This window comes from Salvia splendens, chromosome 6 (assembly GCF_004379255.2).
Source record: "Salvia splendens isolate huo1 chromosome 6, SspV2, whole genome shotgun sequence".
Lineage (NCBI taxonomy): Eukaryota > Viridiplantae > Streptophyta > Magnoliopsida > Lamiales > Lamiaceae > Salvia > Salvia splendens.
In genome coordinates this window covers 26,000,173-26,007,772 of record NC_056037.1, presented here as the reverse complement: position 1 = coordinate 26,007,772, position 7,600 = coordinate 26,000,173, and the positions used below count along the sequence as shown (strand labels likewise).

Here is a 7,600-nt window from a genome sequence, read left to right as displayed (position 1 = left end):
TAAATGTGAGAACCTCATTCTACTAACTTTGTCAGCTCAGTTTTCTTCACATTTCTTAAAACCCGTGCCGAATCAAACTTCGACAATATTTCATATCTGCCATAATGTTTCATCTATTCATTTCTAATACTACCCCCATCCTGAAAGTTTGTCCCATTTTTTCATTTCCGTCCGTCCCCAAAGTTTGTCCCATTTCACTTTTTTACCATTTTTTATAGTGGACCTCATATTCCACTAACTCATTCCTACTCACATTTTATTATAAAACTAATATATAAAAGTAGGACCTACGATCCACTAACTTTTTCAACTCACTTTCTATTACATTTGCTAAAACCCGTGCTGGGTCAAAGTCTCCCAATATTGGGGGGACGGAGGTAGTAGTACCTATTAATACCATATTTAGTACCTATTAATACCATATTTTTCCAGTTTTGTGTTTAATATATCTTTTTATCATATCTATGCACCAAATCTTCTTAGGTGATGTCTCTCCTTCCACACTTTGCTAGAAAGTCAGTTGTAGAGCTCGAAACTGGCATTGGCCGCTTCACCGGTGAATTTGCTAATGTTGGAAATATTGCAGTCTTTACACGGACAACCCTTGCTATTACAAAAGAACAAAACTGGAATGTAAATGTAACAATGTAAATTACAACGAACGTAAAGAAATGCAAACTATAGTATTTTTCAAGTCGAGTCGAGGTGACCCTCTCTTTGCAAGACGAAATACGCCCATGTTAGTGCTCACGGACTGACGTAATGTCCCCAAAGATGAAATGACTTTCCTCCTATCGAGTTAAAGCAACTCAAACTCGTAGGCTCTGGCGAACTTGAATTGGAGGCGAGAACCGAGCAATTCAATGCTTCTAAGATGCACACTAGAATGTAGAGACTAGAGAGAGTAGAGAGAATATTTGTTGTTGGTGTGTTCGCATCTCCCAAAACTCCATCTATTTATAGGATATGAGTGCCTACATGAAGAGTCTTGGCATTAAGGCACCTCATAATGCATTTGGAGGTTACCTTAAGATGAAAGGCCAAAGGACTTAGGAAAATGAAAAGCTCCCCCATATTTTACACGTTTTCCTACAACCCCCACATTGGTTAGAGCGCTGCAAGCTCAAACCAACACAGGACGTGTATGCATGCATGCAAACTCTTTTGCTCAGTTCTTGAGAAACGATACTGCATTTGGAGAGGTAACTTGTGATTTTGAACCTTCTATATTCACCACTATCGGACATACCGGTGGGCTAGTGGACATGATGCCTTGAACTATTTTTCCTTGGTGTATGCCTAGTCAATAGCATCAACACAATATTGCCTCAACTCCATCAGTTCTCACGTTTGTGTCCATTTCGGCCTTGGAACACCTCTTTGGAATTCATAAGTGACACACACACGAAGCGGCCCCACTTCTCCTTGAGATTTCAAGAATCATTAACCTCTTACCACGTACAGGTTACAACACTCAGTGCTTTCTAAAGAATGGGCGAAGATTAAAATCTTCCAAGTGTTATAGCTAGATTCATATAGCTTCGTTTTCCCATTGAACCAAGCCCATGGGATCTCCCATCGTATGGTTGGGTTACCACTATAATCATCTTTTTAAGATGTGGTTTTCAGTCTCATTCCTTTTAGCAATTTATGCATTTGATCACGGTTTAAACCTTTCGTTAACGGATCCGCTAAGTTATCCACTGACTTTACGTAGTCAACTGAGATAATGCCACTTGTGATCAACTGCCTTACGGTACTATGTCGCCGACGAATATGTCGAGACTTACCATTATAAAAGCCACTTTGTGCTCTACCTATAGCTGCTTTGCTATCACAGTGTATCAATACTGCGGGCACTGGCTTCTTCCAACATGGAATATATTCTAGGAAATTTCTGAGCAACTCGGCTTCTTCCCCTGCTTTATCCAATGCGATAAACTCATATTCCATGGTGGAATGAGCAATACACGTATGTTTCATTGATTTCCACGAGACAACACCACCCTCCACAGTGAACACATACCCACTTGTCGAAAATGAGTCTTTTGAATCAGAGATCCAATTTGCATCACAGATCCCTTCAAGTAAATGGGAATAGTGTAATGCAACCCAAAGTTAATAGTATACTACAAGTATCTCAAAACTCTACACAGAGCTTTCCAATGTTCCTTGCTTGAGTTGCTCGTAAATCGGCTCAACTTGTTTACAGGACAAGCAAGATCAGGTCGAGTACAGTTTGTGATAAACATCAAACTTCCTATGACCTTTGCATACTCTTCTTGAGCAACAGAATCACCCATATTCTTGATCAGATGGACATTGAGCTCCAAATGAGTCTTTCCCGGCTTACAATCAAACGAGTTGAATTTCTTAAGCATTTTCTCAACATAATGAGATAGGGTGGATTCAAAAGGCCTGTTGGGGCTTATGCGTCAGATTTATGATTCTGGCATGTGTCAGATTTATGACTTCACAATTCTCGACAAAGACGGCCGGCTGAATCGAGCCGTTGTTGCGCTCTCACGGAGGGATGAGGACTCCATCTAACTTGCTGCTATGTCCCGACAAACCTGGCCGGCTTTGTCAGACGTGCAGTCCTCTTTGTCCTCCGACCCTACCTTGGCTTAGATCGAGGCTGATCAACCTCTCATTATGAGCTCATACATGGTGTTCTATTTTGTAAGGGGAGGATCGTTGTACCCCCTCACTCTCCGTGGATTACGAAGTCATTTGCTGAATTCCATTTGACTTCAAGCGGCGGACATCGCACTTACCGGCAGTTGGTCACCAATTCGAGAAAAGAGGAAGAAGTACCGCTGCCAACAGAAAGGGAGATTTCAGAGGAAGAGCTGATCGAGTAAATCAGTTGCACAAGGCAGGAAGATCGCAACAGACTTAGTCAATCATTCCTTATTTTTCTATTTCTGTTATCTTTTATTCAGTACCCTAGTTATCTATAAATAGGGACTCTTTTATATTTTGGAGAATATTAGTATTGGACGAAAGATTTGTGTGAGGATTCTCATTCCAGTTCGGTTCAATTAATTCACTCTTCAATAAAATCGATCTCTGCCTTTTTTTTTTATCTCTGTCACTTGCAGTTCAGTTTCAATATTAGGTTGTGCAGGAGTTTATTTCTCCCTCGCGTATTCGGACGAGCACCCCTCGTGCTCTTTCTCTCGCCAGCACTTTTGGCTACTGATGTATCTCTCAGATGAAGAGGTAAAGTTTTTAACCTCCGTTTCCTTTATTCGTACATATTTCTCTCTATTCTACTTGTCACTATGTGTTGAGCACGTGTCCTATTTCGTTTCAGGTTCAGGATCTCGCCAAGCGATTGGTCAAATGGTTGAAAGTTGGTGGGTATATCTTCTTCAGAGAGTCGTGTTTCCATCAGTCGGCTGATCAAAAGCGAACGTCAAATCCTACTTATTATCGTGAACCAAGTTTCTATACCAAGATTCGACCTATTTTGGTAATTGCAACTTTAGATTTTATTATTGTACCTCGAACATGACACACCTTTAGCCTCAGACACTAGCTACTACTCTATTGCTTCGACCTTTTCATGTTATTTTCTTCTCATTGTTTCCATAACTGATAAGAGCTTGTCAGTAGACTTCTTATCAGTAGACTTTCTTCTTGTTAAATGGTCAATGTCAAATATAGCTGATGTTGATACATTGGGATGGATTAATTTATGTTCTCTCTCTGCTACAAAAAATAGATAAACTTATAAAGGACACGTATTTTAATTGCAATTGGTAAAATAAGAGAGATATAAGAAAAAGTAAGAGAGAGACGGAAAAAGTAGTTAAAGTAGTTGTTAGTATATTGTGGGGTCTACATTATTAGTGGTGTGCAATTTAAAAATTCTCTATATTTAGAGTGGACCACACAGTACACTAACACACACTCCTACAGCCTTTTTTCCCATTTCTCTTACTTTTTCTTATTTATCTCTTACTTTACCAATTGTACATTAATCCCATGTCATTTACAAGTTTGTCTATTTTTGGAGGACAGGGAGAGTAAAAGTTTTAGACTTTGAAATAGAATTAAAAAGAATAAATCTCCATAAATCCTATTTTCAAATATTTTGTGTATAAAATAGATTTTTTCTTCATAACTATATTACGGTAGACCGTACCGTACTTCGGTATCCCGTAAAAGTGCGGCATACCTCAATAATGGTATAAAAAATTAATCATACTGAATCTTCGATATAACTGATTGTGGTATACCAAAAATTTGGTATGGTATCGGTATGATATTTTGTCATACTGCAGTTTTCGGTATGATAGCGGTATGACATTATCTGTACGGTATACCGTATCGACCCACACATATACTTTGTTTCACTCATCTTCTGATTATGAACAGAAACCACTAGTGAATTTGTGGCAAAACTGGACCTTCAACCCTGCCATAGGTCCTAGACGTGGGGTGCGGCATTGGTGGAGGCGATTTCTACATGGCAGAGAAGTACGACGTTCATGTTGTTGGCATAGACCTCTCCATAAACATGATCTCTTTTGCTCTAGAGCATGCAATTAGTCTCAACTGTGCTATTGAATTTGAAGTCGCCGATTGCACCAAGAAAGATTATCCTGAAGGATCATTTGATGTGACCTATAGCCGCGACACAATCCTTCACATTCAAGTAATTTTGTCACCTTGGATTGAGGTTTAGGGTTTATGTAACATCGTCTGATTTTCAAACCGTGGTGTTATTTACAGGACAAGCTTGCGTTGTTCAAACCGTTCTACAAGTGGCTGAAGCCAGGAGGCAATGCCCTCATCAGCGACTATTGTAGAAACTCTGGCACCCTGTCTGCTGAATTTGCAGAACACATTAAGCAAAGGGGATACGATCTACACGATTTCAAGGCTTATGGACAGGTAACTTATGTATTCATAATCAATGTTACACCACAATTATAGATGAATCCCTATCCTTACCGGGCTCTATCGCCCTATCTACGTGCTTGCAGATGCTTCGTGATGCTGGCTTCGTTGCTTAGGATCGAACTGATCAGGTACTTGTTGACCCGAATCACTAAAGATCATGATTGTTAACTTACATGATTCTCCGAATGTAATCAAATGCAAGCTCTAAATATTGTAAAAACTTCAAACTATGATCTGAATTTTTAGAAAAGTTAACAGATGACAAAATAACAACAAAAATGTCAACACAGTGTCAACGGTTGATGCTGTTATTTTGTCATCTGGCATTATTTGTTGCTGTTATTTTGTCATCTGACATTTTCTAACGGTCCAGATCATAGTTAGGAGTTTGTACATAGAGTCTGCATTTTATCGATTCCCGTGATTCAGTATTTATTTCTTCAATAGCTAACGACGTGATTTCTTGGTTTGCAGTTCATGAAAGTTCTGGAGAAGGAATTGGCTATGGTGGAGAAGGACAAGGAAACATTTATAAGCGATTTCTCTGAGGTAAGGACCTACATTCCATTTTATTTTAATTGCCTACGCTACTGATGACAGAGTAATAAAGCTCGAATCCATAAATAGGAGGACTACAACGACATAGTTGGAGGCTGGAATGCTAAGCTTGGGAGGAGCTCCTCAGGCGAGCAGAGGTGGGGGTTGTTTATCGGCAAGAAAGAGTGTGTTTTTCTAGGCCGCCTCGTACTAGTATCCATCTGTTTTACTTCAATAATAGGCATATCTATGTATGTTGATGCAAACATCTACTTTAATCCCACATTTTCTAGATATCTACATTGTTTGGGTTGGAGTGGAATGCTTTCTTTCATATGATGATGCTACGATGATGCACTCAAGCTTTAGATTGGCATACAATCTCGGACACATGAATAGTCTCTCAGTTTTCATTTCAAAATCTCATGCTTATTTGATGCTACACATTTTATTTTATCCTCCATACAGATTCTTTACTTTTATACAAATTTTCATAAGAGGTGACAAAAAAAAGTGAAACGATTTACTTTCTTAGCACTTGTGTGTACAGCGTGTGTATTCAGTGAGTCTGTGTTAGCGGAGTAAAGGCAGCACGGTTGAGCCGGGCACGAGTTGTACCCTCTGATTGTAATCACCACACGCGCACACACTCACAATAATGTTTGTAGGGAAATTTGCGGATTTTATTGATAGAATTCAAGAACCAAAAGACAATCCTCACTACGGAGGCCTACGACAATCCGTCGTCCAAAACAAGTGATCACTAACGAGATATCCCTATTCTCACTAGAGTCTCTATATTTATAGACTATGGATACAACAAGAAATAATTGAATCACAATAAAATAGGAACAAACTAACAAACTAGCCGCTTCCCGTTTCCTTCGATTGCTTCCTTATTTTCCTCCACACGCCGCGTCTGCCGCGCCTGCTTCCCTACTCTTCTCCATCGGCCAAACTACCCCCCGATTTCCTCGGCGGTAGACCCTCCATGCCCCTGTCGTATCAACTGCCCCACCCGTCGAAACAGCCTTGTCCGCAAGGCTGAAGAAAGGGAATTGGCCTTGCATGTCTGCCACGTCCATCCATGTGGACTCATCGTCGTCCATCCCTTGCAACTTGATGAGGACTTGGCTGTGAACCTCACCATCCCGCTGGTCAGATCGAGTGTGCAGTACTTTTTTGGGCAGAAAAGGAGGGTCATTGCCGCCTAGGCCATCGGGCAAGTTTGCCTCTGCTGTGGCCTCCCCTACGGCTCGTTTGAGCAGCGATACATGGAACAGCAGCTGAAGGCGATAGGCTGTTGCCCCGATGCGGGACTCTATTCGAAATGGCCCGAAGAAACGGGGCGCCAGCTTCCTGTTGCGGGAGGAAAATAGAGTGGATTGCCGGTGTGGTCGGAACCGGACATAGACCATATCCCCTACGGCAAACTCCACATCCCGCCGTTTCCTGTTGGCCGAGGCAGTCATTCGGTCCTGTGCCCGCCGGAGGTGATGACGCAATAATTCCAGCACTTCATCGCGGGAGCGAAGTGTGTCGACGACTGCTTGCGCCTGAATTTCCCCGGGAATGAACGAGTGCAATGTAGGGGGGGTCGCCCGTAGACCACTTCGAAGGGCGTCATCCTCGAGGCGGAGTGAACGCTGGTGTTATAGCAGTATTCCGCCCAAGCAAGCCATTTATTCCATTGCTTTGGCCGGTCCGACGAGAAACAACGTAAGTATGTCTGAAAACATCTGTTTAGTACCTCGGTTTGGCCGTCCGTTTCCGGGTGATATGCAGAGCTCATCTTTAGTTTAGTTCCCGTGGCGCGGAAAAGCTCCTTCCAAAACGAGCTCAAAAATATGGGGTCGCGATCGGATACGATGGACCGGGGTATACCGTGGAGGCGAACTACCTCGTTGGTAAACAGCTCTGCTACTTGTCTGGCTGTGAAAGGGTGCCGTAATCCGATGAAGTGCCCATACTTGGATAGGCGGTCGACGACAACGAAGATGCAATCGAATCCTTCGGCTCGAGTCAACCCCGAAATGAAGTCCATGCTGACATCCTCCCAAACTCGAGCTGGAATTGGTAGTGGCTGCAGCAGGCCCGCTGGCGATCTCGTGTCGGACTTGTGCTTCTGGCACGTCGCACATGCCGCGAC

The 7,600-nt window shown here is 42.1% G+C and overlaps 1 pseudogene; it reads left to right on the top strand.

The window, feature by feature from the left end:
- Positions 1-486: 486 nt before the first annotated feature.
- On the top strand, positions 487-5,804 carry LOC121809029 (annotated as a pseudogene).
- The last annotated feature ends 1,796 nt before the right edge of the window (positions 5,805-7,600 follow it).